General features: G+C 44.9%; 1 non-coding gene across 1 annotated transcript; it reads right to left on the reverse strand.

Annotated features, from left to right (window-relative positions):
* Positions 1–2,373: 2,373 nt before the first annotated feature.
* LOC127491896 (U6 spliceosomal RNA) lies at positions 2,374–2,480 on the reverse strand. Its single transcript, XR_007920825.3, has one exon. It is a non-coding gene; the product is annotated as a U6 spliceosomal RNA (small nuclear RNA).
* Positions 2,481–23,295: the final 20,815 nt, after the last annotated feature.

Raw genomic sequence — 23,295 nt, forward strand, 5'->3', positions numbered from 1 at the left:
TTAGAAGAGGAGCAGCCGGGTGTCAAACAGGCGCCCGTATGGGATGCCAGCACTGCAGGCTGGAGCTTCAACCCTGTTACGCCACAGAGCCGGCCCCAGCACTTTTTTTTTTTTAAGATGTTTTGTTTATTTATTTGAGAGGTAAAGTTACAGACAGTGAGAGGGAGAGACAGAGAGAGGTCTTCCATCCCAAATAGCCACAATGGCCAGAGCTGGGACGAACTGAAGTCAGGAGCCAGTAGCTTCTTCCGGGTCTCCTACACAGATGCAGGGGCCCAAATGCTGGGACCGTCTTTTACTGTTTTCCCAGGCCATAGCAGACAGTGGGATCGGAAGAGGAGCAGCCAGGACTAGAACTGGAGTTCACAAGGGATGACAGCACTGCAAGTGGAGGATTAACCTACTACACCACGGTGCCGCCCCCTCCTTTGCACTCTTATGAATGTAGGTTGTTTAGGGCATCTTCATCCAGAAAAGTCTGGTTTCATCACAACTGAAGGCTTGTCTGGGATGGTGCCCTTGCTCCTTAGAGCTCTTCAACTGTACTGGAAGTGTGGCAGCAGCTTCTCCATCGGCAGATTCAGCCTCTCTGGGAGTTTTTATATTTTTCAACCCAAACTGATTCCTGAATCCAAGAAACCATCCCTTGTATAGATTAAATGGGTGGGGGTCCCTGATGTCAAGGGATGCCTTTGTTCAGGCTCAATGCTTTCATACACAGAGCACATGGCCTTCAATGAGAACATGTATTCTGTTCATGTCTTCCACTTATAAACTTAACGTCTTTTCCATCTTCATGAAGCACTTATCTCACACTATATCCATAATTTTTACAGTTTGAGAGATGACAGCAAAACTAGTACTGATATCTTTTTCTTTTTTCACAATTTCACAGTAGCATTGCCATTACTGTAGCTCTTAGTGACTTCAGCTTATGCTTTTTTTCTTTACTAATGAAGTTGAGAACATTCACTTTTTCACTTTAAAGAAGCAGTTTATGACTTCTCTCCAGTTTATCCAAATTGCCAGCATCACTATTCTTGTGCTTTGGGGCCATTATTAAATAAGATAAGGGTTCTTAGAATGCAAGCACTCTGATAACTCCACAGATGAGCTGTGACTAAGTGACCAACAGGTGGATAGGGCAGACAGCATGGATACACAGGACAAAAGGATGATTCTCGTCCCAGGTGAGATAGAGTTGGACAGCATGAGATTTCATTATACTACCCAGAACCAGGCACAATTTAAAACACATAAGTTGTGTATTTCTGGAATTTTCCATTTAATATTTTTTGGCCACAGTTGACTTTGGGTAACTAAAACCAGGAAAAGCAAAACCACAGATAAGGAGGAACTACTGTATGTTATTGATTGACTCAAACCCGGCATATCAAAAGTGTCAAGAAAGAACACAATTTGGTGGCTCACAGCCTCCTTCATTCACAGTCTCCAGCCTTTCCATGGCTTTCTAGAGTTTCCAGAGACAATGGAGGTGGCAGGCTTCCCCAGCCTCCCCTTTTACCCCTCCCCCTCTGAACTGCCCCTCCCTCCCCTTCCCCCAGGCTTCCAGAAGTCAGTAGGCAGGAAGGTCTTGCAACTCATTCTCAAAAAGATAGTGCTTCCAAAAAGGAAAAAAAGCCAAAAAGACAATGCCTCTGGTTTAAATAAAGCAACCCAGAGGAGGCAGAAGCTTGAGGAAAGTTAGGAAATGCCTTGTTCTTTGGTGGTTGACACTATATCTTCTTAGTATAAGTTCCTTCAAGACAAGGGACCATATATTTTATGTAAAGTCAAGGGTGACACCTAACAAATGCAATGTGCTGATAAGCTCAACTGGAACTCAACTTCCATTCATAGAAATAGCTTTGGCTTGCTATGAGCTCACACTCCCAAGTTTCATTTTGCATTTCTGGGCTCATCACACATTCAGATTCAATGCTGAAAGTCAAAGTGAAACCCCCTGTGAAGAAAACCACACTGATTTTACCTGCTTTAATGTCAATATTTTGAGAAACCCTGACAATAAATCAAATGAGTTCACTCCACATTTGCCTTTTGAAGTATATAAAATACCTCCCCCAAAGTGTCAGGAAATTTCCCTGGATTCAAAACTGTTCCCCCAAGGCAAGGACTTTAAATGAGGTGAAAAGCTGTCAGACTGATCTAAAAATGTTTTTAAAAAACCCTGCCTGAATGCCCTTTTTATCCTTTTGTTACTAATAATTTTTAAAATATTTAATAATTTTTAATGTTTTCCCATTTTCACTTTAAATGTAGATATTATATACAAACACATATATACCATCATTTCTTGAAAGCAGGGATATCAAAATCACAAAAATGTGGGGTTCATGTCAATTATCATAATGTCATTATACAGAACACTTCAGGAATTTGAGTGTCCTCCTTGTACCAGGGCTGTGCTCATCTTTTCTGTATTGCTCCAATGTTAGTAAACATGTTGCTGAAATGAACCTGCCTGGATGGCTTATCTCACTCGCATATTCAATGGTTGAGAGCAGAAAGAGCGAGGGACTTGGAAATTTAAACCTAGAGCAGGTGCTTTGTGAAAACTTCAACACACTGAGTTCCTCGGAACAAAGACCAAAAGTAACTATGCAAATATCTCTGTTAATATGCCTACAAAAAAAAAATATGCCTACAATAACACTGTCAACAGAAGACAGAAGTAGAGAAACAAACCAAAGAATGAGAACCTATGAGGAAAGAAGAAGAAAGCTGGAGAGGAAAAAAGATACAAAGATGGATTTCTTTTTTATCCATTTCTAGAACAGGTGGAATTCTCACCTGTTATTGAAATATGCCTGATTTGGAATTTTCATTCGATTTGAATGTTTGAATCAGATTTGGGGCTGATTTGGTCTGGCCAGTTTATCTGTAGCCCGAATTTGCCGGGTCCATTTCCCTGGGGCTGTGTTCATCATACCTGAAAGGCATCCTTTGGTGCTTTTCTGTCTGTCACCCTGAAAGAATAGGACGGGGCCACCCCAGGTTTCGAAGAAAAGAGTAGAACTAGGAGAAAGCCACCGAGCAAGGAAGGTACACATAGCAGAGCAGGAGTGACCAAGTAAATGACTAGGGTCTCAGTCACAGAGCTGAGTCAGGTGTCAACAGGTTGGTCAGGAAGGCTGAGAGCAAAAACAAGATGGAGTTGTGGGGAACACGGGGACAGTTGCTAGGAGATGGTCTAAACTACCCACTGTCATCTGCTGGAATGGGGAGGAAGGGGACAGAGCACCCTATTCGTGCTGGTGAGTTGTTCACTGCTAACTACGTAATGCAACCCATCTAACCCCCAAACTCAACACCTGGCAATCTTAAGGCCTGAAAGTCCTCATCTTTGAATACTTTGCATCCTCCTTTTTCATTTTTTTTTCAAATGATTTATTTAATTAATTATTTGAAAGGCAGAGTGACAGAGAGAGAGATATCTTCCATCTGCTGGTTCACTCCTCAGATGCCCGCAACAGCTAAAGCTGAAGTCATCAGCCCAGAACCCCATCTGTGTATCCTATATGGGTTGAACTTGGGCAATTCATTCGTTGCCTTCCCAGGCACATTAGCAGGAAGCTGTATCGAAAGTGGGGTAGGTGAGACTCAAACCACTATTAGATATGGGATGCGAGTATACCAAGCAGTGGCTTATCATGCTATGCCACAACACCAACTCCTAGCTTCTTTTTAAAAAGAAAATGATAGCCCTGGGCTTTAGTTTCTCTCTTCACTGATAAAATTCAAAAGGTCCCAACTGGGTATTCCATGGAGGTGCGGATGAAAAGTAACGAGTGGTTCCTTTCTCCCACTCTGCTGTGTTGCTGGGTTACTAATCTAGCCCTCACTGGTGATGATTTTCCTGTGGACAGTGGCTTCTCTCTCTCTCTGCTCAGGGCCTAGCCAAGTGGCTGGCATTAGATAAACAGCTGAGTGCCCAATTCAATGAAGAAGTGGAAGAATGGTTGTACCATTTGACACTTGCAATGTGAAAGGTCTCCAGATAGGCTTGAAGCATTTGTCCCCTGAGTCAATTAGACACCATCAGTCTCCAGGAAGCCCCACGAGTGCCATTCTTATGGTCAATTTGTCTTCCGCAGAATGAAAGTAGCTGTTGCTTTTCTGGAAACATAGGAGGAAGCATCTGATGGGCTGCCCTTCTTACTGCCTTTTTGCCTACATAACAAACTCATCTCTCTTTTTTTTTTCTCAAAACATATAGTGTATCTGTTTCCAAGCTGCAAAGAAACCGTTGAAAATTAAACCACAGAACAGCATTTTAATGAGAACATGATTACCTAACACCCCACTGTGGTTTCAGATGGCGTTGTGCCAACCTTCCAAACTGCTACCAGAGCTCAGTTAAGAAAAAAAAAAAAAAAGTAGAAGTGGGGGCGGGGGGAGTGATTAGCATCCCCTTAGCAAAGGTAGCTTTCTTGGATGACTTCCAAAAAGATCTCTCTAGAAGGGCCAGGTTATTATTGGCACCTACAGTTGAAGAAAAATTTCTTCCTGTTTTCAAATTTTGAGAGAGAAAAAAAGCAGGGTGTGGGGGGGGATACCCTTGAACTAGTACATGATGTCCTGAGCTAGGTGTTTGCAGCACCAGAGTTCTGCTGTGAGTGACATACCCAACACGGCTGATCTCATCAGCTCGCCTGCTGCGCACTCCCTTGCTATTTTTGTAGCCTGAGTAGCAGGACCGCAGGTGCTGGTACTACAAGGTGGAAGCTCCACTGGCACTCAGAACACAGCCCCAGAGCGCTCTGTTCCTGTTCTGTTTGAAATGACCTGCGCCTGGTACTGAGCAGAGAGAAAGAGACAGAGGCACTGAGCCCACCTGGGTGATTTCCCAGGAACACCCTTTCCCTGGTCTCCAACCAGCCCAGCACTCCTGCTCTAGAGACTGTGGTTTCATTTCCACTTTGGGTTTCCTGAATTAACCCCTGAAGTGCCGTCTGCAGCTGCCTTCTGTCAGTTCAGTGACAGCCAGGTGGCCCTGCAAGGCTGCAGGAAAAAGTGAACCACAGGGCTGGACGCAACCACTTGACCCATCACCTGCTGCCTCCCAGGGTACACATTAGCAAGAAACTGTGGAATCAGGAGAAGCACCAGGACTCAAACCTGGGCACTCCGGTATGGGATGTAGGGGTCCCAAGTGGCATCTGTAACTGCTAGGCTGAATTCTTGTCCCCTGCATAATCTTTTAATTCTATTTTCCATTAACTTCTTGAACTCCCTCATGGGAGCTGATACAGGAAGATGCGGACTAGCATAAGTGCGATGAGAAGCAAAATGCTCTCTCTCTTCACTCCCTTCACCTGGTTGATTCCCACTGACTCATTTGTCAGAGTGTTGAGGTTGCCTCTTGGGAAGTCTACCAAGTTGGGCGCTGCTGGACCGTGAGTGTCTCTGCGCTTGTCTGGGTTCCCATGAGCTGCGTGAGGCAGGTTCCCGGTCAGCCTGGTGCACAGCTGTTTCGCCCTGCCTTTGTGCCTAGGACGTGGTTGGTGCTCAGCAAATGTTGGTGGAATAAAGGAGCTGAACATCTATCAGGAAGGTGTAGCTGGGATGTGGGGTGAGAGGAGGGCTCTAAAATGGAAAGGATTTGTAGTAGAAGACAGCTCAGAAACGGCTGGATAGCACCTCCTCATTGGAAACCACGGCAGTCTGTGCTGGTGGGAGGTCAGCGAGGTGACCCTCATGGGTGTCACAGCGGCCTTTGATGAAGAGGAGCAGGAAGGTCCTTTTGGGCCAGTTAGGTGAGGCCAGGTTCTGGAAGGTCAGTTATGCTAAAAAGATGATGACAACCCAAAAGAAGATGTGCCAAAAAAAAAAAAGAATTAGAAGAGAACATCCACACCACTAGAAGCCACTCGACAAATTACTAGGCTCAGTTTTAAAGTCCGATCTGGGAAGTATTTTCCTGCACTGGAAAAGCAAGCTGCCAATCTTCCTTCCAGTAGCTGCCCCACCCCCACCCCGCCACCCCCACTTGACTCTGAAATGTTGACTGTCTTTCTCAACACCTGAAAACCCAGGCTGAGTTTCACCTTAGGAAAATGCAAACTAGTCAGCTGCACTGCAGAAAAAGCTGCTTGCAATCACAGATTTCTCTGAAGCACTGTGGTAATAAAGAGAATTGGAAAATGACCACTGACTCATTTCAGCTGATCAGGCAGGGTGACTGATGAACGTGGCAAGTGGGTGACCAAAGAAACCACTTCTCTTTGAGGACTCTTCTTACCTGAATCCCTTCACCAAAAGAAAAAAAAAAAAAAGAAAGAAAAAGGTCATCTAGGGGCCAACGCGGGTAAAGCCGCTGCCTGCAGTGCCGGCATCCCTTATGTGCTCAAGATTTGGCTGCTCCACTTCCAATCCAGCTCTCTGCTATGGCCTGGGAAAGCAGTAGAAGATGGCCCAAGTCCATGGGCCCCTGCACCCGCATGGGAGACCAGGAAGAAGGTCCTGACTCTTGGCTTCAGATCAGCCAGCTCCAGCCATTGTGGCCATTTTGGGAATGAACTAGTGGATGGAAGACCTTTGTTTTTCTGCCTCTGTCTCTGCCTCTCTGTGACTCTGCCTTCTAAATAAATTTTTAAAATCTAAAAAAATAAAAATTTGGTCATATTTAACTTGGGGGTACTTGGCAGGCATTTATTAAAAGGAAAGGAGCTCTGAGAAGAACTATAATTGTCAACAGCACAGAGGGCTTGGTTTCTACTGCTTCTGGCTCATCCACAGGGTTCTTACAAGTGAAGGGCAAAGTATGGTAAGAAGAGGGACTGAAGGAGGAACATAAAGTTATAAAGGATGGGACTACAGGTATAATATAAATATAATATATATGAAAATATATAAATATCAATTTATATTTAATTATATTAATTAATTTATGTTAAATTATATTAAATAAATATAAATATAATATATATGAAAATATAATATAAATATAAATTTTTGTCCTTTCATAGCAATCTTCTGTCTCAATTAATATACATATATAATAAAATATAAATATAAATAAAATATGCTGACACCCCCATACAAGAGGTGGAAAGTGCAGCTTGCACACAGCTAACTGTTGCATAAAACACAGCAAGCATTGAATGTCAATTCAAACCATGTTAGCAAGATATTGATTTAAAATAATGCAGCTGGCATTGTGGTACAGTGGGCTACGCTACTGCTTACAATCCCAGCATCCCACATGAGCACCAATTTGAGTTCTGGTTGTTCCACTTCCAATACAGCTCCTTGCTAATGTGCCTGGGAAGCAGCAAAAGATGGACAAGCACTTGGGCCCCTACCATCCACATGGGAGAGCTGAGTGAAGTTCCAAGCTCCTGGCTTCAGCTGGCCCAGCCTTGGCTCTTGTGGCCATTTGGGGAGTGAACCAGTGGATAAAAAATCCTCTCCCCGCCCCCCCCAACACTGTATGTGTGTGTGTGTGTGTGTGTGTGTCTTTCTCTCACCTTTCAAATAAATAATAAATTTTTTAAAAATAAAAATAAAGAAATACCAGGAAAAAGAGGGGCTGGCATAGAGAAGAGATTCCAGTTGTCAGTTAGCTATCAGGTAGTCCTGAACTCTCGTTGGAGCCCTCTACTCCAACCCAGGGCACACTGGGTAGAACAGTGTGACTCATTGCTATATAGGACTCCGGTACCAGCTCATAATAGTCCCCAGGGAAGACCACCTGGGATGACAGGTGTAAGAGACCTCACCAGGCTGCCCTGCAGGCCCAGATGGCATGGTGCAGGGCAGCAAGGCCACTTAAATAAGAATATACCACATGATGGGCGCTTCTGTAAGAGCCATCCCTTGAGAGAGTCCATCTGGAAGTGGATTTGAACTTCTAAGTGGAACCTCATACAGTCCAAGTTCCAGTGATCACAAAGATCCCTGTGATGTGCACTCTTCAGAGACCAGGCAAGAGACATGGGGGTAGGGCTGTCACATGGTGAACAGCCCTGTTGACATCCGTAGCAGCGCAGCTGTGAGAAATGGGTAGCTGTTATCTTCTAGTTCACCATCAGCCTCTGGGGGGCCCCAGGGAGGAACATACTTGCTATGGGACACTTGCTCAAAGCCCCTTGGCTAGTAGGCCCATGTTCCTAGGAAGGATGGAGGAACTGAGGGTGGCACAAGCTCTTAAGCAGCACTGCCCTGCTTCTAGCAACGTCTATCTCCTGCCACTGGGTTCCCGCCTATTTCATGTTTGCAATCTCAGTTGTGGGTTCAAGGTCATAACTGTCTGTCCCTCCTCAAGAGGGACACACCCACCGTTCCCTGGTTTCATTTGTACACTGGGGTTCCAACTGTCACTCTTCAGCCAGAACATTGGTTTCACTTCCCTGGGCCTTAAATCGCTGGTTTTTGAAATAGAGATCTATCTACCCGGGTGGATGTGAGAAATAAAAAAGGGGGCGTAAACAAAGCCCACAGGAGGCGCACCACGAAGCGGTTCACGCATTAGTGAGCACCTCACAAACAAAATCATTGTAATGAAGTATTTTTGTCCTTTCATAACAGTCTTCTGTCTCAATTCTGGTTGACATCAGAATCATCTAGAGCATTTTTTAAAAACGCAAATACTCAGTGCCCCATCCCAGTCTGGCCAAAGCAGAAACGCCAAGGTTGAATACTAATGATCTGAATCTGACCTAGTATAAGTAGCCTGTTGTGTGAGGATTAAAGTCAAGCAAATGCTCATCCCTCCAGGAGTTTCCATGAGGGATTCCTGTCCAGGGAAAGGTAGGTTTAGGGAAATTAAAAGTTCTCTCCCAAATACAGCCCTCTTATTTGCTTGGTTCTTGGTTTGTAGCTCCCTACTGCAAGATGAGTAGTGATCCATGTACAAAGACATATTTCTTCCATCATCCCATTCCATGCTGGTCCTCTCTCAAGCCCGTCTCTCTGACAGCCCAGAGGGCTATGTCCGGTCACTAATTGAAAACTGTACTCTCTCCGGGGCACTCTTTCCTCAGCCAAACATGAAGATCACTTTTAATAACCACAAAGTTTCATGAACCACCAGATGGAAGCTGGTCAAGCTGGTAGTATCTATCGACACTCTTAAAACATACACAAAAAAACAAAGACAAACTCTTAACAAATTCAAGACATTTCAAATAGATTCAGTATTTTATTCATCACAACAACACCCTGATGCTTCTGACAAACTGTAGCACATTGTTTATTTGGTGTGCTTTAAGATTTGGCATTTGGGAATATATGTACCCTTTGCAATAACTTCCTTGGGACTCCTCTCTTCACAGATTGTACCACCCTGTCAGTGTCCAAGGTCAGTGGACCACTCAATTGCCCTAACTTGCTGCTATACGGTAAATATCACCCCTGAAATACAAATTGTGGAAAAGCAGTGCTAAAGATGAGCCACTGGTGAGTAATCAGTGGGCTGGAAATGTGTTGTGAGACCATGAAGGAAAGAGAAAATGGATCTGAAAGCAACCTTTTCCCATAACAAGTTATATCTAAGGTTGGCCAAGAGAAACTTGTACTTTGAGAACCTAAATCAGATGCTCAAAAGTAGACCAGCAATTGTTACAATAGAGTAAAGGTTTAGAGGAAATAGGTTCCTATTTTCTTTAATATGATTGTGACACAGAGCTGGTGCTGTGGTATAGTGAGTTAAGCTGCTGTCTACAGTGCCAACATCCCCTCCAACATCCCCTAAGTGTGCCGGTTCCAGTCCCAGCTGCTCCACTGTCAATCTTGCTCCCTGCTAATGCATCTGGGAAAGCAGTAAATGATGGACTAAGTAGTTAGATCCCTGCACCCAGCTGGGGGACCCAGAGGAAGCTCCTGGCTCCTGGCTCCTGGCTTCAGCCTGGCCCAACTCTGGCAGTTGCAGCCATTTGGGGAGTGAACCAGTGGATGGAAGATTCTCTCTCTCTCTCTCTCTCTTTGTCTGTCTGTCTCTCTCTCTTTCTGTAACTCTGCCTTTCAAATAAATAAATAAATCTTTTAAAAAATATTATGGCACAATTTATAAGCAAAGCCACAGTGTAGAGCAAGTTATTTTCAATGTTCAGGTAAAAATTATTCTTGAAGTTAAGGAGCTCTGAAATTATTTCAAATGTCTAGAGTATGACATTCCAATAATGTGCCCAATTAGGAGATGAGGGGTGTGGTGGCCGTATGGCCTCCCTGTGAAGCTCAGCTCCTTTTCCATCTCTGACATAGATCTTCCCCTGGGGCACACTGGTTTGAAATCACTTCCTGTCTGAATTCAAACCTGGTCAATTTTGGAGGTCTAAGAATAGTGGCTGCCATCAACCTGTTCCATCAAATAAGTAAATGTGAAAGCTGCAGATGACTGAATATGGATTGTTATTATATCACAGATGTTGGCTAGAATTTTTAAGTTCCATAGGACATTTGCTTCCATCTTTTTTTTTTTTTTCAAAGATTTATTTTATTCATTTGAAAGACAGAGTTACGGAGAGAGGTAGAGACAGAGAGAGAGGTCTTCCATCCGCTAGTTCACTCCCCAGACAGCTGCCACAGCCGGAGCTGTGCTGATCCAAAGCCAGGAGCCAGGAGCTTCTTCCAGGTCTCCCACGTGGGTGTAGGGGCCCAAGCACTTGGGCCATCTTCTACTGCTTTCCCAGGCCATAGCAAAGAGCTGGATCGGAAGAGGAGCAGCTGGGACTCGAACAGGCGCCCATATGGGATGCCGGCGCTTCAGGCCAGGGCTTTAACCTGCTGCGCCACAGCACCGGCCCCTTGCTTCTTTCCTTCTGCCTTTTCTCTGAAGCTCTTAGCCTCGACCCAGCACCAACTGATATTGAATAACCACATATCGATTTGCTTTGATCTAACAAAACGCCCTACCCAACAAAACCAGCACTGGATCTGACCTTGCCCAGATAGAGACCTCAAGAGTTTAAGGTAAGGGTCTTGAAATCTATGATTATTTTTTGTCTACCAACTTTGCCACCTTTGATGATTATCATTCAGATGTGCAAGGAGATGAAGTCACCTCAATGACATCAGTCACAGGATGTCACCGTACTGCACATAATGCCCACATTTGTTGGTTGAGAAACCAACTCTAAAAAATAAAAGGGTAAGCCCTCAGAAAAATAAAATGGTGTCTTCAGATTCTCTCTAAATGGCATCTTCTTGCCTCTAAAACAGGCTCTCCCCTTGATCTCCACTTATCATACCCTAATGAATATTTGTCCCCTGACCTCCTCCTTCTTCCTCAACCTCTTATCAGTGAATTGCCGCATGTTGGTTCTCCAAGATCTCTTCTATTCCTTGGCCTCCTTCCAGTTCCCACCACTATCTGGCTGGCCCAGACCTTTGCAATCTCCTACCTGAACTAGCAAGGTTTCTACTTGGTCTCTTCACCTCAGCTTTCTCCTTCCAATGCATTCAAAAATCCAATTAATTATTCTAAAGCTAAGCTCCAACCACAAAAATTCAAAATCTTCAGTTTTCCTATTGCTTGATGGAATAATATCCACACCTTTTAGACTTGCCTATAAGATCATTTGTGCTGTGGCCTCTGTGTTCCTCCCCAGACAGGATTCCAGTCAAACTGCCTGATCCATATTGGTCCAAACTTCTATTGTGTTTTATCACTTCATCCTCCTTGCTGCCTACGTCTTCATGGGTCAAAACCCCACTGATTCTTCACATACATCTCCTATGTGAAAAGCCCCCTCTTGACCTGATGAACCTTGCTTGTACTCCACCTACACAGCCCATCTTGCTCCGGCTTATATCACATCACTTGTGTTCCCACCTGATCTCCCAAACCGGACTTAGCTTCAGCCTAAAAACTAGGGGCCAGTGCTGTGGCAACTAAAATCTAGGGGCTGATTCTGTGGCATAGTGAGTAAATCCGCTGCCTACAATGCAGTCATCCTGTATGGGCACTGGTTTGAGTCCTGGCTGCTCCACTTCCAATCCAGCTCCCTGCTAATGTGCTTGGGAAAGCAGCAGAAGATGGCCCAAGTGCTTGGGCCTCTGCATCTACATGGGTGACTAGGATGAAGTTCCTGCCTCCTGGCTTTAGCCTAGCCCAGTCCTGGCTATTGTGGCCATTTAAGAAGTAAACAAGCAGATGGAAGTTTGCTCTCTCTCTCTCTCTCTCTCTCTAATAACGAAGCAATTTTTTTTTAACACCAAATGCTATTCATTTAGTATCTGGAAACAGTGCTTGGCAGAGCTCTGGGTGTTTAGCTACTCATTCAGTTAATGGAATGAAGAAGGAAGGAAAGAAAAAAAAGAAGGAAAGAAGGAAGGGAGGGAAAGGGGGAAGAAGAGAGGGAGAGAAGGAAGGAAGGGGGTGGAAGGGAGGGAATGAATAAGCCTTAGAAATAGAAGAGAAGGAAATCAGAATAGGCTAGAGAGAGCAAGGAGACAAGTCCCTGAAGGAGAAGGCAGGTTGTAAAGATAAATGAAAATGAAATGCTAGGGGACACATCCAAGGTAGTGTGAGAGTTATGTGAAAATCTCCCTCACACAAGAGAAGCTAAACCTCACCATCCACCTAGATTTTCACCTATGGCAAACTCTACCACCTATTGCCACCCCCACTTCAGGCCAAAAATTGGGCCTGAATGGGTAGAATGGGTAGAATCTCATCTTCATCTAAAGTAGATTTCATTAAGACATCTGATCTTTGTAATAATTAACTTTTAACTTTTTAATTATTCTGGATGGTTTTCATATCAATAGCAACTCTGCATAATAAACAGTTACTGGAACTTCCTGATAGATGCCTTACACCTCAAAATCTGGTAAGCTCCTCTTTGTCACACTGCTGTCTCCCCTGCTGCTTGTTCACATTTCCACAGCCTGGGGGAAGCCACTGACTCCAGCTCCCAGAGCAGAGCCTGCTGCTGTACACTACCAAGTCTTTGCCTTAATGGTTCTCTGGGCAAAAGTCCTTCTCCACCCCTCAACATTTTCACCCCCACATCCAGGTTTTCTTGGGGGAGATTCAGCGTAGCGTCACCGGAAGGGCTGTCTAGGGGCCTCCTCAGGAGTCTGAGAGTCTCTATCATGAGATACACATGCCTGGTTTACTGTGGCTGCCTCGGTTTCCATGCAATTCTGGAAGATGAGCCCAGACCAGGGAGATTACAGGACCTACACCACTGCCTCTGGCTAGTGGAGAAACTCAGACACGTGCATGTACACATCTGCTCCCAGGGCTTCTCACCCCAGCAACTCAGAGCAGGGAGGGCTTGCATAGTAAAACCCACTTCCCTCACTCTCAAAAGATGTTTATATGTAAAGCAAAGTGGGGCGACAGAAGGGGGAGAGAAACACAGACTTTCTGCTGACTTATTTTTGCCAATTTCAGGTTCTTCTAGATGCGCCACACTCCCCTACTTCCAGCTATTTCTTACCCAGAGTTCATTCAACACATCTCATTCTGTTGCAAGAAGCAGGGGAGCCACAAAGGCATGGAGTGGGACATTGCAGACAACAGGTCTGGAGATCAGAGCATTCTAAGTGGTTCTTTCCGACTCAAGGGGGTGGGGGTGGGGAGAAACGGATTTTAAAGAAGGAAATGAAGTGTATAGTTTGAAAAAAATATACCTAATTAAGTATGTTTCATATTTGGGAAACAGCCTATTGTTTTCACAATACAAATTATAGGAAGTAAAGTTCTCTAGAATTCTCTTGAGTGCTGGAGAATGAACAGAAGAAATGTCTCTGTACACCTGGGCTTTCAAGAACCAAGCTAAGGTGGGCACATGGCCTAGTGGTGAGGATGCCACACCTCTCCTAGCAGAGGGTCTGGCTTTGATACCGCACTCTGCTCCTGACTCCAGCTTCCTGCCAATGCTCCCTGGGAGGTGGCAGGGATGGGTTTAATATTTGGGTTCTTGCCCCACATATGGGAGACCTGGAATGAGTTCCCATTTCTCAGCTTTGGCCCTGGCCATTGTGGGCACTGCAAGTGAACCAGCAAATGGGATTTCTCTTTGTCTATCTCCATCTCTCTCTACATCTCGAAAAAATAAGCACTAAATAAATACATAAAAGAAGCTAAAAACTCTCCAAGAACTTATTCCCAGGAGAGTCAAGGGTGGAGGAAGTGCTTGCCAGAGTCAGGGGTTCCCAGTTTCTAGACTGATCTGGGGACCTTCATTACATGAACCCTAGACAGAGAACAATAGAGAAATCCATGGTAGTGCCTCAGTGGACTTTCCTCTTTCTGATTGGAGGTTATGGCAGAGGGACAGGCAAATACCAAAGAGAGAGCTGCTGGGATTTCAAAACTCAGAAACCCGGGGCAGTGCTGTGGTGTAGTGGGCTAAGCCTCCACCTGCGGTGCTGGCATCCCATATGGGCACCAGTTTGAGTCTTGTCTACTCCACTTCTGGTCCAGCTCTCTGCTATGGCCTGGGAAAGCAGTGGAAGATGGCCCACATCCTTGGGTCCCTGCACCCATATGGGAAACCAGGAAGAAGCTCCTGGCTCCTAGGTTCTGATTGGTCCAGATTTGACCGTTGTGGCCATTTGGGAAGTGAATCAGTGGATGGAAGACCTTTCTCTCTGTCTCTCCCTCTCTCTGTCTGTAACTCTACCTATCAAATAAATAAATAAATAAAATCTCAAAAAAAAATCAAACCTCAGAAACCCTAAAGAGGTTGGGTTTTGGGAGTGGCTGGTTACAATCTCACGTAAGTATGAGCGTGCGTGTGCATGAGCGCACGCTGTCATGTGCATACGTGGGTGAGAGCAGTGGGGCAGGGCTTTGGTTGAAAGAGAGTGGGTGGTTTTTTTTTTTAGGCTGACCAGTTGCCAAATTTGACAAAACCTTAGCACACATCATGTGGGTGAAAGGCAACAGGAAAAAAAAAATCCCCTTCAGAAAAGCAACCAGCTGCCACAGTGGGAAACTTGATGTGAAAATTGACCTGGTTGAGAGCAGAAGTCCTACTCAGCCTCAAGGTACCTAGCCTACACCAGTTTAGGGAAGTGCTGGACAATGGAGCAGAGTGCCCTGTCATTTATCAGCAGAGATAAAGCTCTCAGCAACCTGGGTGTGCAAATGGAGACCTGCTTGCGGAAAGGATTGATCCAAGTTGTCTCTCATTGTTCCTAGTGTCTCTGTGGAGGTCTTTCTGTTGCCTCTGACCCCAAAGAAGCAATAAATCATCTACATGTGAGCTGAAGGGAGGGTGGGGAGACCCAGACCCTCCATGCTCTTTTTCTCTGGGGGCTGCCCTACCTCAGTTCTCAAACTCAAGTACAGCTATGGAGGTTGAATTAATCCACAGAAAACACAGCTCTGGGGATCATGCCACAGCTGGTTAACCACAGATAAATGAGAAGGGGGAGAAAATGGAAGAAGCCTGAAACACCAGGGGTGGCATTATGGTGCAACAGGATAAGCCACACCTGTGATGCCAGCATAGCATTTTGGAGCACGGGTTGGATAATGGTCCAAGTGCTTGGCCCCTGCCACACATATGGTACACCTGGATGGAGTTCCTGGCTCTGGCCTGGCCCAGTCCCAGCCTTTGCAGCCGTTTAGGGAGTGAGCCAGCAGATGGAGAATCTATTTCATTCATTCATTCATTCTCTCGCTCTCTGCCTTTCAAATAAATAAAATAAACCTTTAAAAACAAAAAAATAAAACCTGAAACACATCGCCTTGTAGTTTTAAATGGCTCCAAAAACAGTTCTTGCTCCAACCCAGAGCCGTTCTCAACTTACAGAGATTCCAGGAAATGTCCCAGACATTTGGTAGAAGGTGGGCAGGGAGGGTCGCCCGATGATGACGCAGTTTCTCAAGGCCTCCATCAGCATGGGCTAAAAAGAAATCCATTTAGACAATGTTTTAAGTATTCATTTTAACCTGGTTTCACCTAATGCAAAGATGGGGTTAATCTCATTCTTTATCAGTGAATTCCAAAGCTGCTGCTTTCCCACACTTCCTCTCCAAGGCAAGTACATTTGAAAGTCTCAGGAGACCTTAAAAAGTCTCGCACTAAACCTTTTGAGTCACTTAATCCCCAGATCTTCCATGTTTGGAGATGATTTCTTTTATGAAAAGAAAACCCAACCTGGCCCTATTCCTTTCCCCAACTTGCTAATGGAACAAAGAGGCCTCTCATTAGACTCACCCCTGAGCATGCAGAAATAAGTGGCTTGGAAAGAGCAGGTTTTACTTTAGCCTTGGGATGGTTGGCTGCTGCCTTCCTTGGCTTCCTCTCTTGGCATCTCATCTAAACTCTCCCTGAGTTAGACCCAGTAGGTAGAAACCAGGAGAGACAGGTCCCTAAGACAAAGGAAGGGCTCTGTGATGTTGGGGTTTGCCCAGCCATGGGATGCGCTTCCTTTCCAAGGAACGGGCTGCCCATTCCTGGGAGTGTTTAGAGATGGGACCACCTGTGTGGGGCTGTAGAAGGAGCTCCTTCCACTGGCTGGAAAGTAGGACTAAATGGTTTCAAAGACCCCTTCCAATCTCCTGAATCCGAGACTCACTAACTACAGGAGGGGCTTTCAAGGCACACATGAGAAACTCTTTATTACTTCTCCTTCCTTCCCTCATCACACATGTCTCTCTTCTGGTCCATAATTAGAAGTAAGAACGTTTCACACTTTATTTAAGGCTCCATTTCCCTTTAGCTCACTTCTGTGGGTAATGGTGGAGAAAGCCATTTGCCTGGTTAATCAAAGCCTTCTACTGGCAAAAAAGATATTTTGGCAGTTGCAATAAGAACCTATACTAATAATAGGTTATGTTTATTGAACATTGACTATGTGTCCCTTATGACAATAAAGAATTTACACACATATCATATTTAACCTTCCCAACAGTCAAAAAAGTGAAATATTACTGCTGTCCGGATATTATAACAAAGGAAAGAGATTTAGAGAAATGCTTGCCTAGTATCCAGACTGGAAAACCATGTGCTCTCAGAAAAGAAGCCTTGATTTATCACATTTGTTGATTTCCACACTTTATTTTTTATTTATTTATTTGACAGATAGAGTTAGACAGTGAGAAAGACAGAAAGGTCTTCCTTCCGTGCGTTCACCCCCCAAATGGCCGGCACGGCCGTGCTGCGCCGATCCAAAGCCAGAGCCAGGTGCTTCCTCCTGGTCTCCCATGCCAGTGCAGGGGCCCAAGCACTTGGGCCATTCTCCACTGCCTTCCCGGGGCCACAGCAGAGAGCTGGACTGGAAGAGGAGCAACCAGGACTAGAACCCGGCGCCCATATGGGATGCCAGCGCCGCAGGCGGAGGATTAACCAAGTGAGCCACGGGGCCGGCCCCCGATTTCCACATTTTAAATAGTCATACCAATTTTAAGCTACCAACATGATGTTTCTAAATTTGGAATTGGAAGAACTGTGCAGAGTGGGCACTCAGAAGACTGTATGGGCCAATTCCAATGCCCCAGGCTCTGCACCACTAAGCTAGTCCAGCTTATAATCCTCCTTTCTAACTAATCACTCCTCCTAACTAAAGAGAAGAAGGAACAGCATCCCTCTTGTTGAAGGAGGATGACCTACAATAACTGAAAGAGAAGTCCTGTCAAGATAGCTAAGAAAGCAGAGGGCTGGGGATGGGAAAGGAGTTGAGGAATATGAGTCACATAGAGCTTGTTAATTCTTCTCAAGGTCCCAAATAGTGGCCTCAGTGTAGTCAGGAGCCACAAGGTAGGATCAACTCAGAGCTAATTGTGGTCTTAAAGAGATGGGTAAATCCCAATGCAGAGACCACACCAAGAGGAGTTTTTAAAAAATAAAAAGAGAATAAAGAAAGAAAGAAAAGAAGAGCAGAGCGATTGATTTATTTGAAAGAGCAGCAGGGAAAGAGAAGAATCTTCTATCCACTGGTTTACTCCCTAAATGGTTACAACAGCTAGGTCTGGGCCGGGCAAAAGCCAGGAGCCAGGAACTCTATCCTAGTATCCCACTTGGGACATCTTCTGCTGCTTTCCCAGGTGCATTAGCAGAAAACTGGATCAGAGGCAAAGTACCTGGGACTCAAAACAGAGCCAGAATCAATGGGAACCAGTATCACAAATGGCAGCTTAACCTGCTGCACCACAATGTCAGCCCCATTCTAGGCCAGCTGTAGCTATGTCCATTGCTGCCTGTGTATGTTTATTCTAACCCCCCAAAATCTCCCAGTCTCTAATCTCAACCTTTCTTTCTTTAAAAAAAATCTATTGATTTGAGAGGCAAACAGACAGAGCTCTTATCTCTTGGTTCATTCCCCCAAATGCCTACAACAGTTGGGTTTGGGCCAGGCTGAAGCCAACAGCCCAGAACTCAATTCCAACTACTTGAGCCATTACCTGCTGCTTCCCAGGGTGTGTGTTAGCAGGAAGCTGGAGTCCGGGGCAGAGCCACATACCAAACCCAGACACTTCCATATGGTGTGTGGGCATCTCAAGAGGCATCTTACCTGCTAGACCAAAAGGCCTCCCCATCCTTTCTTCTGATGCCTAGAGCCAACTCCTTAGGCCAATGTAAACCAGAAGCTTGCACAGTTGTGTGCATATGTGTGTGTGTTGAACCAACAGTTTTAAGTTGAAACATTTCAAATTTAAAAATCAGGACATTCAGGTTCTCAAAAAATGTGAAGATATGACCCAAATTCCTACATAGGGCAATGACAGGTAGTGGCTGATGCTTTTGTTTTTAAGGGAGGGTGCTAGAGATGGAGCAGTGGTGGCAGGGGTTGGGGGAGATCTTCCATCTGCTGGTTTATTCCCCCAAATGGCACCTAAGGCTTGTCTCCAACAGGGGTGATGGGACCCAAATACTTGGGCCATCTTCTTCTGTCTTCCCAGGTAGATTAGCAGGGAGATGGATCAGAAGCATACTCTGCTAAGGTTCAAACTGGCATTCCAATCTCAGATGACCAGTTTAACCCACTATGCCACAACATAGGTCCCATGGCTGGTGCTTTTTGACAGGGCATGTACCCTCTAGTTCTGCACAGTCCCTACCACTCTCTACTGTCTCGCTCATTTCAATATGTAAGGACTTTCACTTGTATCTTAGACCTACAAGGCATAATCAAGCCTTTAGATTTAGAAACTCAAACAAAGCATTACATGACTCTCCCTACACACACAAACAATTCCAACCCTATCCTTCTGATATGGGATAAATAGGTAGGAAGTTAATTTAGGATTGTTGAGTGAGAAATCACAAGTCCCCATGTGTAAGTCCATCCTCCTACCTGTCAGTCAAAATGCCCCCTTTCCTGGGATGCCTCTGCTTCATCCCAGACCTAAGAAGAAGATGCCATGAAGATATGGATATTGAGCTCCACATGGAAGTTGTGGAGGTGCCAAATAATTCCCATGAGGATTCACGCCTAGAGGGGTACCAGCCAGACCTCATAAAGGAGGCTAACAACTGGGAGAGGGGTCTCTCCTACTCCAGAAACTAAGGCTGGAGGAGCTCCCAGATGTTCTGTCTCCCTTTTCCTTTCACAGGCAAATCTTCAGGCCCACTGCCCACTCATGATCCATATTTCTCTGTGTAGGATGACCCATGCTCATGTGTGTGTGTATGTGTGTTCACTTCGTCACCTTTTAAATAAGCTAATTCCTTTGTGCATCTTATCTGTGTCAGCACTTAGAATACATATCTTTGTGCATGACAAGTCTGGAGTAAAAATACAAATAGGCCCTTGCCCACATCACTTCTGCTCACATTATGCCCTTGGTAGTGTTAAAGGGCATCTGTCTGAGTGATCAGATCACCACATTTCTGGGAGCACCGTGGCTCTGCCATGGGATATACAGTTCTCTTTAAACACTGACTGCCCATAGGGCCCTAGGCAGCTCCTCTTGTTATATAGCTGCTTGAGGTCACCACCAATAAGCTACCAGTTTAAGGAAAACAATGGCAAGTCTCCATGGAGAACAGTGTGTGTTCACTCAGTGATTTCTTCAAGTCGTGCCCTCCTTCCCAGGTTGACACCATAATTTCTGAGGCAACAGCACACTGAGTCTGTTTGTTGCTGTTCTTCACACCCACAAAGCCACACAGCACCTGCCGCAGAAGCACAGCAAACTTTAACCATCCAACCTCCTGGCAGCGGAATTAGCCAAGCAATGATCACCACATTGTTAATGAAGTGGCTGCTTTGCTATAATGATGGACCAGGGTCACTCTGATTTGCCTCGATTTGTTTCCCAGTCTAACTTTTTCTCTTTGTACAACATTTTGTACAAAGTTGTTTTTTGACTACTATGAAGCTTTATAGAAAAATCACTAACATTCTCATTTTTGTGAAAGAAGACCTTTTGGAGATTCAAGATCTGACTTAAATTTAGGGTTAAACAGATTCCCGGAAGGCCAGTAATAATTTTCCTAAATTGGTATCGAGCTGCAAGACCAAAAGGCTTAGGTTTACTCTCCAAAGTCAATTTTTATCAGCAGGTGTTGGACACAGAGGACTCAGTGAAGGAGGAGTGGGCTGGGTGCGGGGAGGCCGGGGAGGCCAAGCACTGCCTTTCCCACCCAACACCAGCTCGGAAATAGTTGACATCTGATAGCATTGTCTCTTGGAGATTTGTAACCCTCTGCTAGAATTACATGCCCCTTGGGAAATAGCCTCCTTTTCTTTTTAATCGCTTGGGAAAACATTAACTTTGTCCCTTTGAGTATTCTCTCCTACCATCAAGGAAGCCTGCACTTTTTTGCTTCCTTTCAAAAAGAAATGTGGTCAGTTTTTTTAAGGGACAAGGGAGGGGTGAGTGATGTACATTCTGAAGTTCATTACTGCCACCTCCTCCTGTCCCCACCATCAGGAAGAGCTCTGTTCCTAAGCTTTCTCCCCTGACTTGGAGCCTGGTTGGGGACATGGTAGAGCTTGCTGTCATACACAGGCACACATACTCAGCAGTAGAGTGAGCAGCAGGAGGTGGCAGGATGCTTGCCACTGTGTGCCTGGATTTGTATGCCTCCTCTTCAAATTGTGGCCAAGGCTCGTTATTCTCTGGGTTAAAGCCAACCTGGTAACTTGGGGACCCTGCCAATGTCTTGACAACTCCTAAGCCCAGCTCTGTTGCTACAGCCATACAGAAAAGCCATTAATTCTTTGAATAAAGGCTCAATGAGTGCTTAGGGAGCCCACAATTTGGTCAGAAGTGGGCTAGCTGGATAGAGGACATCTGGACACTGACTTTAAGAGAGCTAAAATGTTTGGGGAAGAGGTCATGAGTGTGTGTTCTAACATTTAAAAGTTGAATAACGTCACAAGGGATGCCCCTCTAGAAGTACAAAAGTAAATGCCAAATGACCCTTCAGAGAGAACTTGCCGAGCATGGACTGCAGAGGCCAGAGAAAGGGAGACGTGGTGATGTGATGGGGTGAGCCTGTGCTCTGGAGCCTGACAGACCCAGTGCACATGCTCCATGTGATCGAAGACGCTTCTGCACTCTCACCAGACCTCGCTTTCTTACCCTGGATTAGCGGTGACAGAACCTGCACACACCTTGCAGAGTTGTTAAGGGGATTATCGAGGGTCAGCAAGCACTCAATACATCAGCTTTGTTTTCAGATTTTTTTTTTAATTTGTGAGACAGATAGAGAGTAACTTCCCAAATGCTCCCCAAATGTAGGAACCAGGAATTCAAACAAGGTCTTCCACGTCGGTGGCAGGGGCCCAACTCCTGGACCCACCATTTCAGGGTTCACATTAGCAGGAAGCTGGAATCAGCACAGAGCCGGTACTCAAACTCAGGCACTCCCAATACGGGAGGTGGTGTCCCAAGCAGCTGAATCTTAACGGCTACACCAAATGCCCACCCCTATTCATTTTATAAAGTACATCATACAGCAGTTGAGAGTAAGAAATTAGGTAGGATTAGCTCAGGGAAAAATAAACAGAGCTCGTTCCTTGAAACATAAAAAAAGAGGACTGTTAGGGAAAAGGTCATCAAATCTAGTAGAAATATCTAAGTGGATACTTCAGGAAGTGAAAGAATATGAGAAGAAGGACATTTTAGCTCCTTTTTCTTTTGTCATAAAACTTATTGGTGCTGGTGCTCTGTCATACTAGGTTAAGCCTCTGCCTGCAGCACCAGTATCCCAGATGGGCACTGGTTCAAGTCCCAGCTGCTTCACTTCCAAACCAACTCTCTGCTAATGTGCCTGGGAAGGCGGTGGAGAATAGCCCAAGTGCTTAGGCCCCTGTACCTGCGTGGGAGACCCAGAGGAGGTTCCTCCGGGCTTCTGGCTTCAGTTTGGCCCAGCTCCAACCATTGCTGACATTTGGGGAGTGAACCAGCAGAGGGAGGACCTCTCTCTCTCGCTGTCACTCCATCTCTTTCTCTGTAACTCTGCCTTTCAAATAAATCTTTAAAAAAAAAAAAAAAAAGGAACTCATTGACATTTTTCCTGAATGTGAAAATGCTTCATGTCTATTACAGAGAATTTGGAAAGCATAGAAAAGTGCAAGGAAGAAAATAAAAAGCCAATATAATTCCACACCCAGTGGAAACTGCTAAAGAAATTGTGGCTTTCCTCCCAATCTTGTCCTACTGCATATTTCAACCTCAGATACACACAATTTTGAATCCTACTTTTTACACTTAATGTTTCCTAAGTATTTTCCCATATCAATAAAAATTCTCCACAAGCACCATTTGCAGTGTCCACACAAAATTCCACATATGGATGCATAGAAACACTTTCAACTCTTCCAGTAAACAGTGGACATTTAGGGCTACACAGCTATTTCACCATCATAAATAATGCTTCCACAAGTATCTTTGTAGCACAAGCCCTGTTTCCTTAGGGTAAGTTTTTAAAGGTAAACTGCTGTTCCAAGCTCCCTACTGAATACAAAATGTGTAACAGGGAGACTGTCCCAACCCCCATTCCCACCAGTGACAAGTGAGAGACAGCTGGTCTTTTCAAATCTGGAAAACAAATATTATCTTTAAAAAAATGTTTTTGGCTAATTTGATAGACAACAAACAGCATTTCATTGTTCTTTTAATTACTGGTTTCCTTCCAGCAGATATACCTAAAAGGATCTACAAGGAGTCTTCAGATAAACAAAGGAGCTTTCTTTTGTCTGCCAACAATCAACAAATATTTATTATGCAACTAATTTTCTTCCAAATGTCTCTTGTGGAGCAGGTTTAAGGGAGTCCGCCCTCTTCACAATGGTTTTAGCCATTGTGAAGAGAGGAGTTTTGAAGTCCAAATGCAACTAATACTCAGGATAAAACCGACTTGTGAACAGCAAATCATGGCAACCGGGCTGAAATTCGAGTCCATGTATGCAAATATG

The sequence above is a fragment of the Oryctolagus cuniculus genome, chromosome 3 (assembly GCF_051225735.1).
Source record: "Oryctolagus cuniculus isolate XC-2025 breed Fujian yellow rabbit chromosome 3, ASM5122573v1, whole genome shotgun sequence".
In the NCBI taxonomy this organism is placed as follows: domain Eukaryota; kingdom Metazoa; phylum Chordata; class Mammalia; order Lagomorpha; family Leporidae; genus Oryctolagus; species Oryctolagus cuniculus.